This window comes from Theropithecus gelada, chromosome 1, assembly GCF_003255815.1.
Source record: "Theropithecus gelada isolate Dixy chromosome 1, Tgel_1.0, whole genome shotgun sequence".
In the NCBI taxonomy this organism is placed as follows: Eukaryota; Metazoa; Chordata; class Mammalia; order Primates; family Cercopithecidae; genus Theropithecus; species Theropithecus gelada.
In genome coordinates, this window is record NC_037668.1 from 178,585,272 (window position 1) to 178,612,168 (window position 26,897).

The window sequence follows — 26,897 nt, forward strand, 5'->3', positions numbered from 1 at the left end:
TCTTTGTTAGAAACTTTGTGTGCTAAGACAAACTTATGCTTTCCAACATTCGATAAGGTTCCAAACAAATAGGGGTATGGTGACCAAAAAAACCAATTTATTTAGGGGAGTTGGAGAGGGTAGAGAGTAGAATAAAAGTAGAATGATACAATATGAAACCAAGAGAAAACTGGGTCAAGATTAACAAGTGAAAATGAGTAGAAAAGCAAGAATGATTTTTTAAGGGGCTTGAGAAAATTGAACATTCTAGGACAGATATATAAAGAAATTGGAAAGACTCTTGGGAACAACAGGAAAACAGCTAGAAATTATTTTCCTATAAAGTAATAATACATTCCACATAGGAAGTTGGATTTAAGAAACTCTATTTTTCATAGAGAGTCTACATACATTTCTTAAGGGGAATCAATGGTAGTCCAGCAGGGAATTATGTAAATCTATCAAAGAACTGGAACACTTTTATTACTATGTGATTTGAAACAGAGCACATGTGGCTTATCTAACAAACTTAGAGCATATTCTTTAGAGTGTAGTGTCATTGAAATGCAAATGGTATTTGCAATGCAGACGAGAAAGGTTTGATGTTATTGTTTTGCCCTTTGAGATACAGTGTGTTCCTAGCAGGCTGTTCTTTACCTTGTTTGGAAACCAGTTAGCACAGCTTCTGACTACCTAAATGCTCTGTATCATTTATTTTTGGTCTGTCCAAGATTTTAATGTTATTTCTTCTTTAATTTGTCCTGGTTCCTTTTGCTGATAAATATTTGCTGGAGTATTCTTGAAGTCTAATGAAAGGATATGTTAGCTTTCTGTGTTTTACTAGATATATAACCACATAAAATATTTTGTGCTCATACATTTATTCTAAAATATTCATACAGTACCCAGTCCTTGCCAAGACCTGTTCTAATCTATGATTTATATAATTGGAATAGAATGAATGGCCCCTGACATCATGTGGTGTAAAGTCCACACAGGAGACAGCTATTACACAAATGTCATGTGACTTGGTGCCAGAAGTGCACCGATGTGAGAGACCTGAGTAAGCACAGTGGCATGAAACATTATTGTCCAGCATTTTAATTCTGCCTGAGCTAACAAGGTAAGAGATACACATCATGGAGCAAATGTCATAAATATGTTTCCTTTTAAACAATCAGTTTTAAAACTGTGTTTTTTTTCTGTGTATAGTCCTGAGCCACAGCACATGGATTAGTCAGAAGCTTTTGTACAGGACTCAATTATCTGGTGGTCCTGGGCATAAACTCATCTAGAAAAGAAGAAAATTACAATAAATGATTCTCTAAGATATGTACATGTTGGAAATAACAGTTTGCATAGCAAAATCTTTAAGACTTCAGTGGAAATTAAATATACTACAAATATATTTAAAGACTAGTGTTATTAATAAAAACCACAGTCTACTGCCACCTAGTGGACATTAATTTAGAGACTCCATTACTTTATACTTAGCCACACCTTTGGTCTTGGAATATCTCTATGGTACCTGTGGAAATCAAAGTGATAACTATCAAACAACATTCGCATCAAGTAGGCAGCCCTCACAAGCCAAGTTCTCTCTGGATGTAAATTGTACTATTTCTGCAGACTCTATTCCTAATGGAGTGTCTTTCTCCTCTTCATAAATGTTCTCTTTGTTACCCCAAATAACAAAAATGAAACCAAAACAAACAACATTTCACTTGCACTATAAAATTTAAAATAGAAATAATATAATGTTCTGCCTGTACCTGACACTCAATATGTTTGGTAGATTTCATTACAGTATCGCTGCTTCATCTGGTATTTTTCTCCTCCATGGTGGTTCAACAGCTTTTCCCTTCTGATTTCATATACCATTGTCTAAAAAATCCTCATTGCTAGGAACTATTAACGCCTAATTTCCTTTCCTTCTGAATGATTTTCTAAATGAAGCAACAAGACATTTTCTACCTGTGTCTCTGATATATCATTCTCATGACCCCCAGAAAGTATGCATTGATAATATCTAACAACGTCATTGCTTCAGTTAGATCTCACCATCTCTCAGAATTGTTGCATGATCAAGCTCTTCAATTCAGAAATTCTGCTTTCTGACCACAGCCTTCTATTACTTGCTTTCTTAAGCTCCCATTTTACTTAGTGATGCTCTTTTTACAAAGAACACACTCTTGGGTGACTGGGGAGGTGGGGAGTGACTCACTATTTTTAGGTGGCTAATTTTGTTTAGATGAGTATAGGACTTAAAACTGGCACCTGAAAGACGTCAGTCACCAAGTCAGAATACCTGATTTCAAGTGCAGCTTACAGAATTGAGGCTACACATCCAAACCTTCTTAGACGGGAATGAAGACCCTCTCTCCATTTGTTTCTCATTTTGGCTTTTGTTTCTCTTTTAGCAGGACAGATCTCTTTCTCTCCTACTGCACACAGGCTACTTCCAGTAACTAGGGAAGATTACTATTACTACCAGCATCTCAGTCTAGCAATCGTCAGGGGTAAAAGTATGTCCTCCTATCAACGACTAAATAATAACCCCAGGGAAAAAAATCTGATTGGCCCTGCTTGGGTCACATGCTTATGCCTTGGACCAATCATTGTTGCCAGGCAAATGAAGTAATATACTTGGTGAGGTTCGGGTCATATGTTTAGTTTTTGTGGCAAGGGTTCAGAAGGGAGGGAACAGAAGAGTCTACCAAAATGATTAGATAACCCAATTCACCAAGGTCACTAATGTCTTTTTCTAAAACAACTTCAGGGGCTGCTTGATCTGTCACTCATGGAATTTCTACCCTATCCTCTTCTCTCTTCCAGAAGGAATCCTTTGTTTACCCATAATTTATGCCGTTCTATACTTTGTCTCTCTTTCAAACTTTCCTTTAGTTTCTAATCATAGAAACTCAGCGACATGACTTCCCAATCCTAAATTATCAAGAAAATATTTGAATTGCCAGCTCTTCTTTTGAAGCTAGGCACTGGCCAACTTGAGAGCCACCTTTTCCCTATCCCACCCTAGTCAGAGGAGAAAGAATTACTTGATAAAGCACACATTTATTGAGGGTGGCAGAGATTTCAGGTGAAATAGCCGTCATTGTCTTAATCATGATCTTCAGGACTCTATCTCATTCTACTCAACTATGCTTTCTTCCCCAATTTTGATCTGATAGGCATTTCTTTGAGGCTACTGTGAGAATTTGCAATTTCATGATAATTTAGGGGCTTGTTAATTTTCTTCCAATGATGAGTTTTTCAGAAATTGAAATTGAAATGGTTTGAATAAACCAAAAATTGCAGAAAACGTTAGTTTTATTAGCCTCCTCTGTGCCATACTTATGCAAAAAAAAAAAAAAAAAAAAAAAAAAAAGAAAAAAAAAGTCTCTACAGCACATCTATTAGAGAACAATTAGATGACCAGCAAGTTCACATCAATTTATTAAAATTAAATCACTAGGACGTATTAGGAAACAATATTGTCAACCTCCAGTATTCTCCTCTCCGGGTCCTAAATTTATCACCTTTTAGGGCAAATTGGCTGCTTCACTTTGGATTCTGCCCAAGGCTCTCTTGATATGTAGACATTTCATTTGCATACAAAAAGGCACACTGCATGGCTGGATAAACCAACCATCTGGCCTAAACAATTTATCTGGATTATTACTGAACTGTACAAAACTATGTAAATATATATTCCTAAAATTCCAATTGCTCCCTTATCCATCTGCCTTACTGCCTTTCCCTTCAGCAACCCTGATTGTAGAAAGGATCATTTGCTTCCTCAACCCCTGACACACAGACACACGGATACATATGCACACATCTTCCTGCTCTATTGACTGTTGCTAGTGAAAGTCGAGTCATAAAGCCAGGTCACTTGGTCCACTGCCAATGTATGCAAGTCAGACTCAGTCAGACTTCGTAGCTGATTAACATGCCTTTTACTAATCTCTAGTTAAATCCCCATCACACTGTCTCATTTTTCTAAATGCTCATTCTAAAATGTTTGCATTCTATTCCAGTCCTGGATTCCTTATTCTCGAAGGTAATCTATTTTATAAACTCAGCACTAGGTATACTAATGAATAAATAGTATAGTGCACCTGTGTGTTATTCTTGACGTTATAGGTAATTTGATATAGGAACTCATTATATGACGTGAGTTTAGTTTTTTATAATTAAACTGTGGTTGTGTGTCTAAAGTTCTTTTATTTTTTTGAGATGGAATCTCACTCTGTTGCCCAGGCTGGAGTGCAGTGGCACGATCTCGGCTCACTGCAACTTCTGCCTCCTGGTTTCAAGCAATTCTCCTGCCTCAGCCTCCTGAGTAGAGTAGCTGGGATTACAGGCATGTGCCACTACACCCAGCTAATTTTTACATTTTTAGTAGAGACGAGGTTTCACCATGTTAGCAAGTCTGGTCTTGAACTCCTGACCTCAAGTGATCCTCCCACCTAGGCCTCCCAAAGTCCTGGGATTACAGGCATAAAACACTGCACCCAGCCTAAAGTTCTTAATTAAAGGACCTCTTTAATTATTATTAAGCAAAACTGGATTTTGGAGATTCCAAGTGATAACTTTAATTCACTACTCTATGTCCTTATTAGTAAATATATGTATATATATGTGTGTGTGTGTGTGTGTATATATATATATATATATATATATATATCCCAACCTATACAATATAGTGTATTTAGAGCATGGAAGAGCAGAGACTCTGAAGCCAGACTGCCTGAGTTCAAATCCTGACACTTCTACTCAAAAATGTGTGAGTGACTTTGGGCAATTTGCTTACTCTTTCTGTGTTTCTATTTACTCATCTACAGCAATAATTTGTACCTCATCAAAAAAAAAAAAAAGAAAAAGCTTAAATAGTTAACATTTGTAAATAGCTTAGAAACCACTACGTTTGAAAAACATCCCTAACCCACCTTCCACAAAAAGAAAGCCCACCTGCTTGGTCTTAATCTGTTGATATATGACTTTATTCCATGCTCGGACTTTATGTGTTGATACATGACTTTATTCCATACCTATTCTTTCATCACAGGTGAAACCCCCGAAGTCAATACCCACTTTCTCGCCACAATTCACTGACCCAACTCTTTTTACAGGCAGGTCTGCATTTGAGGAGTTGCATCATCAATTCGGTTGATTTTAGTAGAGGAATACATGGGAGTTTGGGGTAAAAGTTTTAGCCAATAATAATGAGTAACCATTTGGCTACTTTTTGTCCTTTGTGTATATATCCCACTGCAACATTGCCCATGGCCAGTGGCAAGTTGAGGATCCAGGACATCTCAGTGTCCAGGCTATGTGCTCTCAGGCACACAACTATTAGCACTCCATCTCCATGTCTTCAACTCCCAACTCTATCAATTACACTACCCACAGAAATTTGTATTCTACCCATAGTATTCCACCAAAACTGTTTTTCCAAAGTTATTGATGGATAATCTAATAGTTAAAGCTATCTTTCTATTTTTTACCACACCATTAGAACTTTGTTAGTTCCTTGTTCCTGAGGTTTTATAACACTCTCTTAATTGTTGGAGTGTTTTTCTCATCATTTTTTTTTTTGTCATCTTTATGGGCTCTTCTCTCTGTGCCCCCTACTTAAACCCTTATTTCACTATATGTTGATATGCCCCTATTTATTCTGCCTTTAATCTCTATGCTTTTGAAATTGCAAATTTAGGTTCAATTTTCTTATTCACTCCCAAATTACGGCCATAGCCCAGTGGTAATTATGCCTGTATCATTTCTTGCCCAGATTACATCATAACAATACTAAATAGTTTCTCTGTACCTCTAGTCTCATCCCTTTCAAAGCCCTAAAGTAATCTACCTAAACTAATAGTGCTTTCATGGGTCTATATAATCTATAGAAAAAATTCTAAATTGTATAATGGAGTCCACATGACCCTCCGCATTCTAGAATCTTTCTACCCCTCGATCTTGCTCTGCAACATTTCTTGCCTTACACATTCCTCTGTAACATCACCAAATATGTGGTATGGTTCATAAATAACACATATTGTTTTGTTTGGCTTTATTTTTAAACCTCTTGCTTTTGTATGTCATCTTCTCTGCCTGTAATAACTTTTCAGTGACTTTATCTGCATCCTTTAATAAGATACAGTTTTCACATGTCAATTCCTCTAGCAGCTTCTGATCAGCCTGTCTCCCAAGCCTGGGTTAAATGCCTTCTTTCATTGCTCCCTTGGTATCCATTTTATGTATTTCATGGGATATTAATTGAATCTTACTTAAACTATACTCTTTAATACTTTAGGTGTTCTTTGATGGCGGAAACAATCTATATTTACATACCCCCAGTTCTTCCAAAGCATTTGTCTTTTAAAAGGCACTCCATGATATTTATTGAATGGATGAATAAATGATTCAATGAATGAATAGTTGCATAGGGGCAGCAAAACTCTCAAGAAATTGACCCTTGAAATATACTCAGTGACCTCCTTCATGAAATTCTAAAACCTTATTCAGTCCAAAGATACAACGCTAGTTATGCTGCCCTCGTGTTTCTTTCATACAGAGACAATGAATCATGCCGAATTACAGCTCTTAAGACCTTACAGCAAATGCACAATGCCCTGTAGGACATTCATCTTTCATACCGCATTGTATTTTTAAATGATAATTGTTGTCATAAATGTTCTTACTCACATTTCAGCTAGTTAAAAATTTTGCCTGCCTCAATAAAATGAAAGATGCCAGATTGTTTACAGATGAATTAATCATGACATTATCTCTGAAACTTTTAAATTACATCAATTACATTGCATTTAGCATCACAAATAACGTGCATATTAAACAAATGGAATCTTTTCTTCTATTAATAAAGATTAAATCATTAACTACCACTACTTGAATAGCAATGTGACTGCAGTCAATGGCTCCCAAGCCAGACAAGAAATCTTACTCTGTCACAAAGTATATGCCATCCTTTCAGAGACATCATCAATCTTTATGGAATTTGGGAACATTCGTTTTCTTTAGAAGTGTTCATCTGTGGATTGATGTGGTAGGCTGCCTAATGTTGAGAGTTCAGGAGAGCTATGTAGAATAATTACACATTAAAAAATCCAATGCTTAGGCATCTTTGTGAAGCATAAGACAAGCATGTCTTTTCAGTTTCCAATTTAACTTTTTAGATACTTAAAATATTTGGATTTGGTTGATCCATGTCTTTCAAGCAGTGATTTTCAGATGTCTAAGTCGGGTCAGGTAAAGCCTTCAAACATTATGTCCTGTCGTTTTTGTGAATTCTGTATGACTATACAAGAAAGACAGAAATCATTAAATAAAAATTTTGTTAAAATATACTGGTCTCAAAACATTGGCAGAAGTAGCTTTTAATTTATTTTATCAAGTTAATTTTTGTTACCCTTGTAAACCCGAATATCTGAGACAGGTCTTAGTTAATTTAGAAAGTTGATATGGCCAAGGTTGAGGACCTGTGCCTGAGACACAGCCTCAGGAGGTCCTGACAACATGTGCCCAAGGTGGTTGGAGCACAATTTGGTTTTATACATTTTTAGGGAGACATGAGACATCAATCAATATATATAAGATGTACATTGGTTCCATCCAGCAAGGTGGGACAACTCCAAGCAGAGTTGAAGAAGACAGTAACCATTTCGTGCCTTTTAAAAGGGGAGAGAAAACTGAAAATGGTGAGATGCAATAAAAATTAAACTTTGGGTTGAAACAATTAAAATCTCATATAATTTATTAAGAGTCAATCAACCTTTTAAGAAAATTTCATTGTTTCTAACCAATTCTTAGGAAAACAACAACAACAACAAAACCATGAAAGCCTTTTAAATACAAACACACATGCGCGTGCGCGTGCGCGTGCACACACACGCACATCTTGGATGTTAGCTTTAATTGAAGCTGATTTTTACCATTGAGGTCTTTTAAAAAAAAAAGCTTTTTAAATCTCATTACCATATTTCAGCTAGGATAAATTGCTGCTATTTCAGAAGTACCAAGTATCAAACCAGGAAAGGCTTGATTTAGGAACCAAACCCAGACTGTTGTGGTGAAAAAAAGAAAGCAGAACTTTAGCTATCGAACGGCAGCTTGGGGAGACAACCATTGCTCTTTCAGTTTGGCCTGGCTACCAAATAGGTGGCCTTGTTATGTAAATAAAGCCCCTTAAGTAGTCAACATCAAAAATCTTTCCTTTTTTTTCCTTTTGCTGGCTTTCTCCCTCCACCACACTACCTTTTCTTTTGTGTATGTGTGAATTTAGCCACTTCAGAGGACTCCTTCCCCATAATTGGAAGCTTTCCTTTGGAGTTGATCAAGTAGGATATAGAGTTGGTCAAACCCAATAGAAAAAACACTGAAACAATAACAAAAACAGAAACAAACCAAAGTTAAGCAAAACAATTGCACAACTTACACAATTATGGAGTGCTCTAACGATAAGGAGAAATCAAGACCAGCTGGTTATTAAGCTTAACTTTAGCAATACAAACACCAATTCAGTTACTTACCAAGGGCTGGGACTCAGGCTGAAGACTGCTCTCTACCATCCTAGATGCAGGTAAAAACTCAAGCTCATTTTCCCTGTTGAACGCCAGCTCAAACTCCGTAAAGGAGTTATTTGCCTTCCAACGTCTTGGAAGTAGGAAAAACTTGCCTTCTTTGTGTTGGAAGCAAGTAAAACTCCCCAAAAAAGGAGTTGTACAGCAAAATAAACTTTAGATCGTAATCACATTTTAGGAGATCATGGATTCTCCAGAGGGGGTGCTTCCAGGACTCAGCAAATTGTCCTATTGGTGTGAGCCATAAAGACAGCTCAGGCTAGTACCAAATACTGATAGGAGATTTGTCAAATGTCAAGGGCACCTCCACTCAGAATCCGTTCATGGTTACCAAAATGTGAACCTCGAATATCTGAGACGACTCTCAGTTAATTTAGATCATTCTGAGCAAACTATTGCAAGGACAAAAAACCAAACACCGCATGTTCTCACTCACAGGAGGGAACTAAACAATGAGAATACTTGGACATAGGGTGGGGAACATCACACACTGGGGTCTGTCATGGGGTGGGGAGTAAGGGGGAGGGATAGCATTAGGGGATATACCTAATGTAAATGACAAGTTAACGGGTGCAGCACACCAACATGACATATATACATATCTAACAAACCTGCACATTGTACACACGTACCCTAGAACTTAATGTGTAAAATAAATAAATAAATAAAATGAAACCAAGTAAAACAAAAACAAATAAACAATAAAAAAAGAAAGTCTATTTTGCCAGGGTTGCCAACACGTGCCCATGACACAGCCTCAGGAGGTCCTGATGACATGTGCCCAAGATGGTCAGAGCACAGCTTGGTTTTATACTTTTTAGGAAGATGTGAGACATCAATCAAAATATGTAAGATGTACATTGGTTCTATCCAGAAAGGCAGGACAGAACTCGAAGCAGGGAGGGGGCTTCCAGGTGAAAGACAAATAGTTGCATTCTTTTGAGTTTCTGTTTAGCTTTTCCAAAGAAGGCAATTAGATATGCATTTATCTCAGTGAACAGAGGGATGACTTTGAATAGAATGGGAGGCAGGAGGTCAGGCGTGGTGGCTCACACCTGTAATTCCAGCATTCTGGGAGGCCGAGGTGGGCAGACCATGAGGTCAGGAGTTCAAGACCAGCCTGGCCAACATGGTGAAACCCTGTCTCTACTAAAAATACAAAAAATTAGCTGGGTGTGGTGGTGGGTGCCAATAATTCCAGCTACTCAGGAGGCTGAGACCAGAGAATTGCCTGAATGGGAGGCAGGTTTGCCCTAAGCAGTTCCCAGCTTGACTTCTTCCTTAGCTTAGTGATTTGGGGTCACAAAGATTTATTTTCTTTTCACACCCTTCACTTATTATAAAAAGTTAATAAAATCAAAGCCCTCCAAAATCAAATTCCTCCTATGATCTTGAAATATAAAACTAAACCATAAAAAAGACAATTACAACGTATAGCTAAAGCTATAAAGGAAAGGTCTGGCACCACACCTTCCCTTAATTGTAGGATTTCTTTGACAGAACATGAAAGAAGCTTCAGTCTTAGGCTCTTGGAAGCTGCTCCTTGGGCTATTCTTTGCAGCCTACTGTTTCACCTTCACAAACTTAATAAATTTCTTAGTAGACAAGAGAAAGGGAATTTAGAACAATTGACAACCCCAAACACCACAGAACTATAGGGAAGAGTGAAAACAAACACTAATTCCTAACCACTCAGGGTGTACCATAGGTGTTCCGGTTTTGTGAGGATAAAAATATGACTTGGATGAATTTAGCCTTGATAGTATCTTATTTTCTCTCCTTCACTCAGATGAACTTCTTCTGAAGTCTTTGAGAAAGCAGGCTGTGGCCAGGCTCAGGTGGCTCAAGCCTGTAATCCCAGCACTTTGGGGGGCCGAGACGGGTGGATCACGAGGTCAGGAGATCGAGACCATCCTGGCTAACACAGTGAAACCCCGTCTCTACTAAAAAATGCAAAAAACTAGCTGAGCGAGGTGGCGGGTGCCTGTAATCCCAGGTACTCAAGAGGCTGCGGCAGGAGAATGGCGTAAATCCGGGAGGTGGAGCTTGCAGTGAGCTGAGATCCGGCCACTGCACTCCAGCCTGGGCGACAGAGTGAGACTCCATCTCAAAAACAAAACAAAAAAAAAAGAAAGCAGGCTGTAAGAAATCAAGGAAATTAAATCTAATGTTGGTGCACAGAAAGTCCCTGCTACAATTAAGGTGACCATAGGTGTCAGCTTGCTCAGCTTATACCTGTTTGCCCAGTATTGTAACAGGACAAGCCACAGACAAAACCCCTCAGACACCGAGTTAAAGAAGGAAGGGCTTTATTTGACTAGGAGCATTGGCAAGACTCACGTCTCAAAAACCTAGCTCCCCCAGTGATCAATTCCTATCCCTCTTAAGGGCTTACAACTCTAAGGGGGTCTGCGTGAGAGGGTGGTGATCGATTGAGCAAGAAGCCGGTATGTGACTGGGGGCTGCAAGCACTGGTAACTAGAATGGATCAGAACAAGACATGGATTTTCACAGTACTTTTCCATACAATGTCTGGAATCTATAGATAACATAACCGGTTAGGTCAGGGGTCAATCTTTAACTACCAGGCCCAGGGTGTGGCACCTGACTGTCTGCCTGTGGATTTCATTTCTGCCTTTTAGTTTTTACTTCTTCTTTCTTTGGAGGTAGAAATTGGGCATAAGACAATATGAGGGGTGGTCTCCCTTAGTATAAATATTGATGGCATCGACTTTGGCTCAAAAATGTGTCATTTTAGATGATGTTCCATGGTCCCTTAAGACATAGTCTTTGCTAGTGTAACTACCTTTGCAAAAATTACAATAATGGCAAAATCATGGCAGTGAAGGAGATCTGATCGGGCTAAACCCCATCTTTCCTTTGGCCTTCAAGCTGCCTTTAATTATTCCTGTGCTTAGGCCAAGATAACTTTGGGAGCCATTTAGTTTATAGTTTAAATGATAATAGCCCTTCGCCAAAACTCAACCACCTTTGTAAAGTTAATGAGACACCACCAGATGAGGTGGATAGAGAAGCCTGAATTCTGCTAAGGTGTAGATACAAACAGTTGCCAGCCGTTATATACAAGTGGTCACAAGATATGCAACTTCCCCAATTATTCCTGCAGATAGTATCACCATTGTGGAATGTAAAATTAGCCTTTTGAGATATCTTTTCAGGTTTTTTTGCATGTCGGAACACCAATGGCTCCACCTGGACCCACCAACTCCTCCTGTGACCCCACAGAGAAGTGACTCAGCATGCAAGAGGACCATTTCCCACACAGATATGCCTCCAATCAATCGGCAGCAAGCACATATTGCCTAAACCCCCAAACTCCTTCCCCCAAAATACCTTGGAAAAATCCTAGCCCTCACATTCTCTGGGAGACTAATCTGATTGAAAATAAAACTCTGGTCTCCTTTTCAGCTGCCTCTGCAAATTAAACACTTTATTGCAATTCCCCTGCCATGATAAATTGACTCTATCTGGACAGTAGGCAAGAACCCATTGGGCAGTTACACTAGAGCAGCAACAACACCCACTAGAATACCCATGGTAACAGGCATGATGCTGATGTAATAGCTAAAACCAAGGTCTCTTCAAGGTTACCCTTTAGTAATGTTACCTATAGCAACAAGGACAATAGTAGGAGCATTAAAGTATAGAGTTGAGATCAACACTAGTGGCTCCTGAGGGCAGTCTTTCCAGGGCCATGATTTAGGAAAGCCTGGATCATGCCACAGGAGGAGGAATAAGGGTGAGATATGTTGCCAACTCACTTGTGCACTGGTGAGGGCTGGAAGACTAGACACTAATTTAAATAGCATGTAGGTCACGGCTGGTATCTGAGAGGGAGAGAGTCTTTCCAAGGTTTATCTTTATCAATATTTTAGATTTTGAGCATGTGAATCTAGATGTATTCAGGAATGAGAATGACATTCAAATGGTATTAAAAACAGTATGCAGAAAATCTAGATGTAAAGAAGAAAAAAATGGCTAAGTATGTTATAGTATATTTTCATTCCAAATATTATACAAAGTAAAATTATTTTGTAAACATTATGACATGAGGTTCTAGTTCAAGAAGGCTGACTAGAGACATCAGATACCAGTTGTCATAAGAGGAACCAAGATTACTTACTTGTAATCATAACTCAAATAGATTATCGAGGGAAAAGTGTTAGAACCTAGTGGAGAACTCCCAGGAAGAAGCTGGGGCACAGAAAAAGAGAAAAGCAAAAGACTGGCAGAAATCAGCTGGGAACCCCAAGCAACTGGTATTTCATCAGAAAGATAGGTGGAAATGTTTTGGCTTCCCTCATCCCTGTGGTAGACCTCTGATATCTGAACTGTCAGACAGCTCCTCTACCTTTGTGAGCCCAAACACTGGTATATGCTGGTATAGACAGCAAATTGGTGACTTTCTGAGGGCATTGTCAGACTACCAACTCACTACAGGTTACTCACCCTTCCTCTAACTTGAGCAGTGGTGACCCGGCAGCATACTTGTGGTGAAGCTATCAGATAACTGTGTCTTACCCAGGGAATATCAGCCCTTGTGTCTCCATATCACGGGAACCCCTGCAGACACTCCCCAGTGCCTGCTCAGATTATGTCAGCTGCAAAGGACTGGCTGGACCTAGGGGAGTTGCAGAATTTCCAGGGGTCTATGCCCTGGGGAGGGAGTATATCCCTGGGGAGGAAGGGAGAGTGCAGCTCAAGAAGGGAGCACTTCTTGGGACAAAGAAAACCAGATCATGTGCTTTTCAGTACCCAAGTGTTTCCCATTTGTGAGCTGTAATGATGGTCCTGCTTCCAGCAGAGATACAGGTGCTGTGGTTGGCTCTGCAAGAGAGGACTGTAGTTCCATTCCAGTGGCCAAGCAGCCTCCGTGGTCAGGCCCAGGCACAGAGAGGAGTACTTCTACCCTTCCTCTGCTCACTGCTACAAACACAGCTGTGGCCCCTCCCATAGGAAGTTGGCACAAGCATGCTGGGGAAAGCCTTTCTGAGGTAATTAGGGGTGATTGCATCCCCACTGGCAGTGTTCACACTAGGCCCAGAGTTATGTGAAAGGTGGGAAACTGTTCCCTCTTTACACAGAGCACCAGCATTCCTGTAGTGGAGAGCTAGAGGTTTCTGTGTCTGGGGCTGAGGGGACAGTTTCTGCACCACAGCCATTTTGACAGTGAGTTTCCAAGGCAGGTGTCTTTTATGGCCCTTGGCAACATTGCAGACCGGATATGGACAGGAGTGTCTGACAGAACTGTGTGTCCTGACTACCAGGACAAGAGTGTGACAGGGAAATGGGTCATGTTCCTGCCTGTCCAGGCAATAGAGCTGGAGCAACCCCACTGCCATACTCTGGGGATATCCCAGCACATTTCACCCTAAGCTTCCCTAGCACCTCTGTCAGGGCTGGTGCTTGTACTTGCCATTGGGGGATCCAAGGGTGAGCTTGCCCAGTCCAGCTCCAACTAGCTTCATCCCCTTCTGTGGAGCTGAGTGGGGAGCCCAAACCACTGAGCATTCCACAGACCAACCCATTGCCTGAGCCAACAAAGAGCTTCTCCATGTAAACAAAGAATGAGGATCAATCCTTCTGCTACCACCACACTTGGTTCTTACATGAAAGAACCACCTACTGACTTGGAGGTTAAACTACACAACCCAATACTAAATCTCCTGACACAAGCACACAGTGCATGGGAACAAGATAAGAAGCTTCTGGAGACCTCCACTATTCTGACCCTGGGAGAGGCCATGAGCCTGCTCACATGCCCCAGTACATTGCTACTACAACCAGCATTTGAGAAATTCACCACATTAAGGATATCTACAACCAAGACTCTACATACAGAATCTTTACCACAGAAAGCACTCAGAACCAAAGCCAAGTGGCAGTATGTAGCATACATTATAGTCACATCCTCAAGGGAAGAAAAAAGTTCCATCCAAATAAAAAATTCAAAAATAAGGAGAAATAATTTCTCGCTATGAGAAGAAACCAGAGAAACAATTCTGGAAGTATGAAAAAACAGAGTGTTATGACACCCCCGAAGGATCACACTAACTCTTTAGCAAAAAACCCTAATGAAAATCAAATCTTTGAAATATCAGATAAATAATTCAAAATATTGATTTTAAAGAAGCTCAATGAGATCCAAGAGTAAGCTAATAAAAAAATACAAAGATATCAGAAAATCAGTTCAGGAAAATGGTCAAAAATTTGCCAAAGTGATAGATATTTTTTAAAAAGACAACTTCTGGAAATAAAAAGTTCATTGAGGGAATTAAAAAATATAGTAAAATGCTTTAACAATTCACTAAACCAAACAGAAGAATCTCATAGGCACCATGGAATACTACTGAGCATACTACTGAGCCATAAAAAATTTGAAAGTATGCTACAATTATGTCTTTTGCAGGAACATGGATGGAACTAGAGGCCATTATCTTAATGAAAATAACTGAGAAACAGAAAATCAAATACTAAGTTCTCCCTTATAAGTGGGAGCTAAATAGCATGCACGTGGACAGAGAGAGTGGAATAGGCATTGAATACTTGGGAAGGTGGGAGGGTTAGAGGAGAGTAAGAAATACGAAATTACCTAACGGGTACAGTGTACACTATCAGGGTAATGGTTATATTAAAAGCACAGACTTCACCACTATGGAAAACATCCAGACCACACCACTATGCAAAACATCCAGACCACAAAACTGCACTTGTGCTCTCTAAATCAATTTTTTAAAAATATTGTGAAATTACATAGAAAAATAGTTATAATGGTAAGTGAATAAAATATTTTACATATGCATATGAATAATATCATTATGGCTATATTAAAATGTATGCATGGAAAAGCTGGAAGAACATTAAAGAAATGTAACTAATGATTATCTTTTAGTAGTAAGAGTATGGGTAGAATTTCCCTAAAATTTGCTTTTTTACATTTTCCTAATTTTCTTGAATAATCTATACAGTTTCCTTAATGTAAACTTCCAAAATGAATCTTCTACTTTGTTTGCTGTGCATCTATTGAATAAAACTCAAAGAAACAATAAGCAGATTTCTGTCCAGGTTCTGTCTTCTTAAAACTCTAAAAGGACTTTTTTTCAATAAAGGACATTTCTCTATTCCATTATTTTTTTTTTCCACTATCTTCCTTCACAGAAAAAGTTCTCCAAAGAATTGTCCTACACCATGTCTGTATTTTATCATCTGCTTCCAGCTTCTGGACCTGCTTAAATCTGACTTCTCATTTCTTCTACCCTTGTATGGTCATGAGTTACTTCAGCATCACTAAATCCCATGAACACTTTTCCAGTACTATCACTTGATCTGTCTCTTCTCCTTGAAACATGGATTTCATTAACTTATGATTTTCTCATACTTTGGTGTTTGGCACTTTTTAGTCTTATGTGCCAGCTTAACCTTTTTTTGTCTGAATTTCAAATGGGCAAAAAATAAATGGCCAGTCACAGACTCTTCTCTCACCCTATACTGTTGCCGAGATTACAGTATCTGTCTCCATCACTTTAGTTATCATAATTAGGTTGGAAATTCACGTATTTATATTCCTGACATAGTTCTCTAACCTCATTTGCAAGTACTCAACTATCTACTCAACACGTACACTAAAATGCTATTTAGGTACTGCATCACAATATGCAAACTGAAATAATGTCTTGGACCCCTTCTAATAAGCTCCATCCCTGATGTCCTTTATATTGCCAAATGATATAGTCATCCACCCAGTTGCTTAATCAAAAAATCAGCAGGTTATATTTGTTGGCTCCATCTCATCTTCAAATTTATCCTAGCACCAAGTCCTGTTGATTCTCTGTCACAAATAAATCTCCAATTTGGCCACCTATCTGCATCTGCCTTGTTGAAACCAAAGATAGTTTTTATGCACACAACCAAAACCATCTCCTAATCCTCATGATATGTCACAAGATCAATTTCATGGATCAGCATTTCAAAAATAAAATAAAGTAAAATGGAATAATATACAAGAGAAGAATAGCAAAGAGGAGAGAATATTGCATAAATTGTTAAGCATTTTTATAAAAATTTTGTTTTAGCTGCAAGTGTGCTATGTGCTACATGCGGTTTGTTGTAAAAACTGTTGTTATTTATGAGGGTAACATTAACAACAGACTAGAAAAACACTGTCCTAACTACTGTGCTTCTGCTTTGCACTTTCTAATCTGTTCTTTAAATTTCCAAAAACGCTACGAGAATAATCTTTAACAATTGCCGATCTGATTATGCCATTGTCCCATGTAAACAGTACTTTCCTAGTGCCTTTTGAATAAAATCTAAAGCCCTAATCGTGTCAATTTAAATTCTGCACTATCAGGCATCTTCCTGTCTCTGAAACTTCCAGGACGCTGTCCCTCACTTGCAATAATTGAGGAACATTGATCATCTTTGTGTTCTGGCCTCTGCATCCTCTGGCCTCTGGTCTTATATTCTGTACTCTCCTTGAGATCTACACACGTGTATCCTTCGACTCTCAAGATCTTCCAATTATTCATATCTCAGCTTCCACATCCCTTTCTCCTGAAAGTTTTGCCGAATTTATCCAGATTCTTTTTCCTGTTTTGTGTTCTACTGACCTGTTGCACTTAATGTTGGTAAACTTAATACGTAATCAGCCTTCACTCTGTACACAGCAACTGACTTCCTTGAGAACTGTGAGTTTTCCCTGGTGAGTGGTTACTATCTTGTTTGCTAGACCAAGTGCTCAGCATAGTCTCTGCCTTGTAGTGAGCAGTCAGTAAGTATACACTGAATAAATAAATGAACTTCATGAAAAATATAGGAGCCACCAAAAGAAACTCTTTGTATTTCCCATCATAAAATCTACAAAAAATACACTTATCCACACCCTTTTTTTTTTTTTTTCCCTCTCAGAGTATGTGTATTTGTGTATCCCTTTTCTCATCTAAGGTAATCATGCAGTGTGGTGAATCCCATCACTATCTCCCTCTGAGATAACTCACTCTATTGATTATACCCTTTATCTCATTTGTATTCATTCCTTCCATTACTCCTGGATCTTTCTGGTTAGATTTTATACATGTTTATAATACTTCCGTCTTAAAACAATCAAATAAATGAACAAAACTCTTGAAACTCTAAATCTCGTTTCAACTACCAATCAATACTAATTTTAAGAGCTCTGCTGAAGGGGGAGACTTGCACAATTGCAGAAAGCTGATTTGGGAAGTGATTTCAGAAAGCTGCAATGAATAAAGAGAAAAGGAAAAAAGGTCAACATAGGAGCACTGTATCATGGTCATCACGGTGAGACCTTCTAAAAGAAAAGAGACTACCTTTCAGAATTGTGCGCCTGAAGAATGGCATGCTGGAGCATTTGTCCACTAGCTCCTCTGACCCAGAGATTAAGAGTCTTTAATCTCATCACTGAACTGCAGAGCCATGCCCATTCACTCAGCAGCAGAGTAGGTTCTCAAACAAAAGCAGAACAACTCACAGCATGCCCTTTGGGACTCTGTTCTTTGTCCTCCCAATGTGTTTCAATCTGAACTCATGACGTATCACACTACTGGCATTGCTGTCAACACTGGCAACTTGTGGGGGATAGACAGAGTGATATTAATGCACCAGCACCAAACATCACGGTTCAATCAATGGCAGCACATGGTGCAGAAAAGCAGTAGTTTAGGAGACGATATGGTGGTCCAGTCTTGATTTTCCCCGACCTTCAACAGTATTTGGCTCAGTTGCCCACGTACTTCTTCTCAAAACACTACCTTCCTTTTTTTTTTTCCCCCGTGAAATGATTTTCTTTGTTTTCCTGAAATTCCACTGTGGCTTTCTCAGTCTCCTACGCAGATTTCTGTTACTTTAAACATTGAGGTTTCTTAGGATTAGGACCTAGACTCTGCTCTTCACATTTCATTCTTTCATTTTTAATGCTGTCTCATTGTTCTATAACTCTATTATCTTTTTTACAAGTACTTGTTTAAAGTCTGCCTATTTCACAAGATTGTTATTTCCAAAGCACAATATTTTTCTCAACGCCATCATAAAGCACAAAAGAGAAATACGTTACATCTAATTAATCAGGAGTCCATGGTTTTCGGCCCTACTACTCTGGACCTGCCCAGTTGTTCTCCCATGCACATTTGCCTGTCCTTGTAGAAAGTAACCACAGGGAAAATAGGGCAGGCCTATGATTATTCAGCAGCATAAATCACTGTTCTCAGCAGAGTGACAAAAGCCATTTAAAGCCCAGCTTCAGAATAATTTTCAAACACTATTTGGCTCTTCACAGTGATATTTACTCATAAAATAACCCCATCTTCAATTATCAGCAAGTAGCGAAGTGTGATTAAAGCATCATTGGCCGGATTTTTGGTTATGGAAAAGATGGAACAAGTCTACTTTTTAAGAAAGTACAAACAATATAATAAAAGTATTAGATGGTTTCTGAGGAAAAAAAAAGTTTCCTGTTCAGTTTTTATGCATTATAAACAGGTAAGGGAAACCCATCTAGCACTTGGAAATGCTGATAAAGCAAAATTGCTGGTCAGTTAGGAGGCAAACAGTTCCTTCAAAAGAAAAACACCTCTTGTAACACTTTCTTTTATGTGATAAACAGTTTGCGGTGGTTATAGGGGAAGTGATGCTTACTAGGTAAAAAATTAGTTATATTCAAATGTGCATGTGTCATGGGGGAGTGGACTGAAGATTTTCCTGAACCAATGTAATATTTTGATGAGCATACAGGAAGACATATGTAAGTATAAATTTTGAATATTTACTTAGGGAGTTTATTACCTCTAACTAACTTGGAATATTATATTTAATTATCTAGGTAAAGCAATGAACTCAAAGCCACCAATAGATTATTGGTGTATATGAATGCAGAGTCTAAAAATAGCTAAGCCATCATAAATATTGTTGTCATGATTTATTAATTTAAAGTACTAATGAGTCACTAAAACTCTTCTAACTAGCCTCTGTTATCAATCAACAAATATTTACTGAACAGTTATTAGGTATCTTCATGCTCCCACTTTGCTATAGAACAGCATAAAAAGGAAAAGACAACAAGAACCAATTAATTCTATATAGGGGACTAATAAAAAATATTGAATTATTTGCCTTGGGTATGGACATTGATCTTAGAAAGGACAATTTAAAAGATCAAATTGCTTTACAATTTACTGCAGATATTCACAAACAAACAAAGCTGCTAATTAATGCAGTAGCCATGCAACAAATAAAAGGGATTGGGCATGGTGTGAAAAACAGAATAAACAAGTATTCTGTGCTTCTGAAGAAAAATCTATTTCTAGAGGAATCTACCATTGTTTTGGTACTACCTTTGCTCTGACAAAAATGATGAGATTTTCTTTCCTAATTTATGTTTATTTTTCTTTCTTCTTCTTTTTTTTTGTGAGACAAGATCTCTGTCACCCAGGCTGGCATGCAGTGGCATGATCATGGCTCACCACAGCCTCAACTTCCTGGGTTCAAGCAACCCTCCCATCTCAGATTCCCAAGTAGCTGGAGCTACCAGTAGGTACTACCACACCCAACTATTTGTTTTTACTTTTTACAGAGACAGGGTCTCGCTATGTTGCCCAGGCTGGTCTCAAACTTCTAGTCTCAAGTGATCCACCTGCCTTGGCCTCCCAAAGTGCTAGAATTGCAGATGGAAGCCATTGTGCCCAGCCAAGTTTCATTCCTTAACTAGGCTAATTCAAACTGACTTTTGTTTCAAGTGACATGAGGATAAGCATTTTAATATATAATGATCCCAAGCTTGTGATTAAAGGGTCAAAATTTTTATACTAAATTTTTCCCAAAAAAATACCTTTTCATCAAAACATTTATTTTCTTTATAGATAGACTATTTCCTTATATTCAAAAGTAAAGGATATTATGATTTGGCAGAACATTTGGTGAAAACAGTAGTTAATTAACATCTACCCTATCCATGTAAAAGTGTTAAATAAATATAAATATCCTCTGAAAAAGCACAAACTTTTATGATTTAAAAATGTTTTATAAATAAATAGTTCATCTCTGTGTTATTTCATCTTCATACTGTTATAAAAAACTGTCTGAGATTGGGTGATATATAAAGGATAGAGGTTAAATCGACTCACAGCTCAGCATGGCTGGAGAGGTCACAGGAGACTTACAATCACGGCAGAAGGCAAAGGGGAAGCAAGACATCTTCTTCCCAAGGAGGCAGGAAGAAGAAGTGCTTAGTGAAGGGAAAGAGGCCCTTATAAAACCTTCAGATCTCATGAGAATTCACTCACTATCAAGAGGACAGCATGGGGAAAAGTGCCCCCTTGTTTAACTACCTCCACCTGGTCTCTCCCTTGACACGTGGGGATTATGGGGGTTACAATTCAAGATGAGAGTTTGGGTGGAGACACATTCAAACTATATCAATCTCCTTAATAATTGCTACATAGATTATAAAACATCCCAATCCCCAAAATATATTTCAATCAACACAATTACCAAAATAATTGAAAAGTCAGATTTCCAATATGAATCTTTAAGTACCAGTGCCAGAAGTTTGAGCATGTTTCTTTTAATTGTGAATAAGTGGAATTGTAATTGTAATGAGGGTTGCATGGTGAGACAGTGCTCATGGTAAGACAACTAACATGGGAAAAAACATAAGGCATGAGGTTTTCTCAGTCTCTTCATAGATCATTTGCCTTTCAGTGCCCCAAGTGAGAAAGGAAAAGCTATAATGGTGTATCATCGCTGGGTTGTGATGGTCTTTGGAAGTGTGAATATAGCTAAACTATAGACTGCAATAATCAATCAAATACAAATCCAGGTGTTGCAGAAAGGTTTTTTTGTAGCTGTGATTAAAGTTCATAATCAATTGACTTTCAGGGAGACCATTCTTGATAATGTGAATGGACCTTACTCAGTCAGGTGTAAGGCCTTAAAAGCATTGCGAAGGTTTTCCCAAAGGAGAAGAAATGTGAGCAGGACTTTCCCCCACCACACCGCCATGGCCAAGTGTTCTAGCCTGCCCTATGAATTTCAAACTTGCATCTCCAACTCCCATAAATGATTAAGCCAATTCTTTGCAAAAATATTTTAATGTGTATCTCCTACTGAGTCTGCTTCTCTGGTTGAACCCTGACAACTCTCCATCATCTTGGTTGTAGAGGAAGAGGCCAGACACTTCAATGTAAAGAAGCCACAATCAGGTGGTTTCTATGGGCCTTGACATAATTAAAATAAGCCATATTCTACTTCCTCAAATGGTGCTTCAAGCTCTTTAATCTTTGAAACTATTCAAGGAGAAAGAACACTAGAAAAAAGGTGAAAAAAAAATAACCTAGATAATGTGTAATAATTTTTTAAGTTATCTTGAGTAGAAAACTAGAGAACTTTTTTGAAAAATCTTTCTGACTGATGTCTCTATAGAGTTCTGTACATTTTATTCACTCATTGATAAAGTAACCTATTGGGCCCTGGGAAGAAGAAAGGTAATTCTCCTGAACCTAGGTCAATAAATTCCTAAACACCTTTTCATTTTATAAAGCATAGGTGAACTCCCATATTAAAAGGGATTATTTGTATTCAATAATCAAATTCTTTTAAATAAACTATTTCTCTATTGCTGTCTTCATTTATACTTAAATTGATTTTTTACATGCACATATATATCTGTATGAATATACATATGGTACAAGGAACATGGCTGTGCTTTGGTCAAGGATAGGCCGAGGTAGGATGTTTACATCAGCAACTTTAGGGCACAGGCATATAACTCCACTTGTTATCACAGCCATGAAGCCATAACATGGGAAGGCTATCACTTGGCTCTACACCAGTATTGTCTGTAAAAGGTATAATTGCCCTTTTAACACTGTGTAGGTACGCTGGTGCCCACAGAAAGAGTCAGAGGTGTCTGTCTTTGCAGACAGACAGAAGGGAGCCAGGACACAGCTCAGCTCACTTGTGCCTAGAGAGAGAGAGCTAAGCTGCTGACCGTGAAGGCAAGAGAGAACCAGACACACAGCTGTGTATGGGGGCCGCCGGACTAAACAGCCAGGACAGGGTGAACAATGTGAGAAAAGCTGTTGATGAGAGCTGCTGCTGAATAAAATCATCTTTCACTGCCTACGGCCCCTAGAGTGTTCTTTCTGCACATTCACCCACTTCCTCCAGACCTCAGGATGGGCTAGAACCTAACCCCAAACATAACAATTGGCATAGTCGTGAACCTGACATATGGTTATGCAATTTGGCAAATATATGGATTTGAGAAATTATGCTAGGGTTAAGAATCGTGTGCTCCATCATGATTATGTGTTCCATCATAAAACCCATGACCAAAAAATAGATAGTAAACTGATTTACACATATGAAATTATTTGAAGTCTCATTGCACCTGTCTTATAATATCCCCTTCTCAGGACTAATGATATGAAAATTCAGGATTAAAGATAAAAACTCATAAATCATAAAGAAAATGACACCTGTTTTTCTTCTTATAAATCATTTTCCAGTACAACAGTGGACTGGATCAATCCATCATGGCTGAAGCTAAATACAACATTTGTTTTCAAAGATATGCACAGTTTTAGTACTCTGCAAAAGCTCATTAATTTTCCTCAGGTATTTGAGAATACAATCATCAATGGTGTAATGAGTGAAAGGAATTTACTAGAACATCTTGATTTTTATTTTAATGAGGAGAAAAGGTAAAGTATGTAGGTATTCCACCGATTGGTTTCACATACACCTCCAACTTAGGAATGTTGTTGTATTTTTTATAAAAAGACAAGTTTTGTAACTAAGCAACATTTTCGAAAGAAACTATTATGATTAGGGTCTGAAGTCCCTGAACTATGTAAGTGTAACTAACATATTTGAAGTATAGAATAAGTAATTTCAGCCTGAGTTTGTAGCCTGGGAAATAGGGATCTCATTTTTCAAACAGGGGAAAGAGGAGGAGGAGAAAAAGAAAAGCTGAGAGGGAAAAGAAAGGAGATAAAGAATGGGGTGGAGGAGAAATGTATTCCTGTTTCTAAATGTTGTTGTTACCTTAAGAAACATTTTTAAAGTTACCTTTGATTTCTATTCCTGCCTTTTTTCTAACCCCTTGCTCCATTTTCTCAAGTATCTAAGTAACTCACCTGCTTTAATCAGCACTATCCAATGCCCACTCCAAGATTTCTTCCTAAATCCTAAGGTCATGCAACTTTAAAAGATAAGGCCTACTAAATTCTTAAAATCAGTGACTTTAAAACAATCACAGTGACTTTAAAATCATTGGAAGTGTAAGAAAAGAATAATAAAACTTTTTTTTTGGATAGAAGAAAATATCCAGATATTAAGTTGGTGCAGCCCATAAGCCATTTATTTATTCATTCACTTCATTTATTCAATAAACATCTAAGTGCTTCTCGCCTTGAAAGACACTACCTAATGTTAGTTTCACTAGCATATTCCTTCTCTTTTCAGTGTCTTGCCTTCTCTTACTGTGGAACCTCACAGACTCTCTTAAAATTTCTCAGTTTTAATGTTTCGTTTTTTGCTTGTTTCCACAACGGCCCATATGTCAGTAAAAGCAGAGGCTCCTTCTGGTAGAAGTAGATGAGGTGCAGCGATTTGTACAGAGGGTCAGGAAGAGCCTCATCTGTTACCCTCCATTAATGTATACTCCTGGCAAATTGACTAGGTCAGAAGACTTACATAAAAATTTAATTTACTGGTTAATCAAGTGGACAAAAGAGCTTGCTGGATATTTAAAACTCTGAAGAAAAATCACATTAATTACCTCAGAGAACTCTATCAAAGAACTGATCATTCCTAAACCATATTGAGTTCATTGTGCCCCAATATTTTTGGCACTCAAGAGACAGAGACCTCTGCTCCTCATGAGTCCTGTGTTTGAAAGAGAAATTTTCTGTGAAATAAATGACATTTATTAACTAATGATGACTTTATCACTTATTAATCAAAAACATCTACAACTGCTAATCAGAATTTCTGATAGGTTATTTGAAATCAGATTCTGCATAGCCAAAATTACAAGAAATTGCACTAGGCCCAGATACAGGTTTTTCTTAAAAGAAACAATTGTATTGATTGTAATAGTCTAATATTAGAGGTATATTTATTCAAAAAATTCAAATTACATTCAATTTCAAAAAATTATTTAGAGAGATAAAGTCATACTTTATAATAAATGATTATATTATTTCAAGCATTAAATTCACAAATTCACCACGAAAATATTTTTTTTTCCAGTTATGTGGAGTAAGAATGAACAAAAATCATTTAAAAAACAGATATGGCTTAGCAAATGTTCTTCCAGGCTTTCTAATTATGTGCTATTCTCTCTTTATAGTACTGCAGAAAATTCAAGTGTTGTAAAAAGTACCTCATCAGTTGCTTGATTGGAAGAACTAATTTAGACTGAACAGGAATGTGCTTTCAGAAAAGGAGAAATGACCTTGTACAGCATGATGTGTACCTACTTATTTACTTTGAAGAGTTTCTAAGTAATTTTCAATTATAATATGATCAATCCTATATAAATTTCTGTTTGTTTTATCCAATCATATTCATTCACAGAACCTATATTGTTGAGGATGATGAAATTATACAAACTTTCAAAATGTAATAATGTATTACACAATGTTTAATAACATGAAAATGAGCAACTTCATGCATTAACATATATTCATTCTACAAATAACTTGGAGTGTCTACCAGGTGTCAGACACTGAGAAAATTATACCAACTAAAACAGACACATCTCCATCCTGCTCAAGCTTAGAGAATTGGCTTCATTACAAAAGCTGGCACTGACATTTTAAGTGTTGTGTTTCAGATACTGTCTACACAATTAAATGTACTAACTATAATTAATTTACTTTTTCAGTAAATTACCCAATAACACTGACTGACTCTATCTCAAAATTATTTAAATCCTATCGTCTGTGGCAACATGGGTGAACTTGAAAAACATTATGTTACATGAAGTAAACCAGGCACAGAAATACAAACATTGTATGATCTCACTTATATGTGGAATCTAAAAGAGTAGTTTCATAGAAATAGAGAGTAGAACAGTGATTATTGGAGACTCAGGAGGATAGTGATGATGGAAGATTGGGAGATGTTGGTCAACAGGTGCAAATTTAGACAGACAGGAAGAATAGGTTCTGCTGTTCTGTAACACAGGAGGGTGACTACGCATATACCAATGTAGTGTATATTTCAAGATAGTTAGAAGAGATTTTGAATGTTGTCACTGCAAAGAAATAATAAATGTTTAAAGTGATGGATGTGGTGATTACCCCGATTTGATTATTATACAATGTATACATCCATTGAAACATCATACTGTATATAAATATGAGCAATTATTATGTGTCAATTATAAATGTAAACAATTAACTAATAAAAAGCATTTAAGAAGACGCCATAATTTAACTTAACAAAAAATTTTTAAAAAAGAAAGAGCAGTAAATATTATTAGTTTAGAGATATAATACTTACACATAAATACCAGTAACTGAACCAAATTTCTACAATCATGACTTAAAATTAAGTTGCTGAATATTTTTAATATAGAATTAATGATCAAATACACCGACATTAAGAAAGTTTCAGAAGAACTTCAAGGCAGAAAACGTATGGCTTTTTTTGCTTACCTTTCAATCAGCTTGGAATTAACAGAGGCCTGTCATTCACTACCTCTTGCCGGAATTGTTTACATAAACCAGTCTATTTATTTAAACATTTTTCTTCTGAATTGCAATATTTTTATCTTTAATTTTATCTTAAACTACTAGCACTTTATCTTCCTTTAAAAATTAAATCATGTTCCTGCTAAGATATATTTGTAAAAATTTTTAAATCTTTATGAGTAATGACAAAAATTCTTATCCTAAAATGTAAGATTGACAACAGTCTCGCCACAACCTGACTTTCTCTTAATCTCAGAATTTCCCCTCCTCAGAGATCATGTAGAAGACTAGAATAGCCTGGTCTCGAAGACAGAGGATTTGTTCTATTTCTGATTGTACCAGTGAATTTTTGAATAAACTTTCTCCTCCTCCTCCTCCTCCCACTCGTGTCCTTCCTTTCTTCTTCATCCTTTTATCACCATTACCATTTCAAATGAAATCTATTGAAGATGTATAAACTGAGGTTTTTTTTGGATGTTTGCTAAGATATTAGTGTTTAGAGTCCTGCTTGCTTTTCTGTCCACTTCCTTCCTGGTCCTCTCTGACATATCTCCAGGAAAATCTTAGGGCCTGCGAAGAAAAC

The 26,897-nt window shown here is 37.6% G+C and overlaps 1 long non-coding RNA gene across 1 annotated transcript in view; it reads right to left on the reverse strand.

Annotated features, from left to right (window-relative positions):
* Positions 1–1,064: 1,064 nt before the first annotated feature.
* Positions 1,065–26,897, reverse strand: part of LOC112614289 — a 33,509-nt gene continuing 7,676 nt past the window's right edge. The window contains exons 2-3 of the long non-coding RNA XR_003117063.1: positions 8,251–8,371; positions 1,065–1,270 (exon numbers count right to left, since the gene is read on the reverse strand). This is a non-coding gene — a long non-coding RNA (uncharacterized LOC112614289). The remainder of the gene's footprint in view (positions 1,271–8,250; positions 8,372–26,897) is intronic.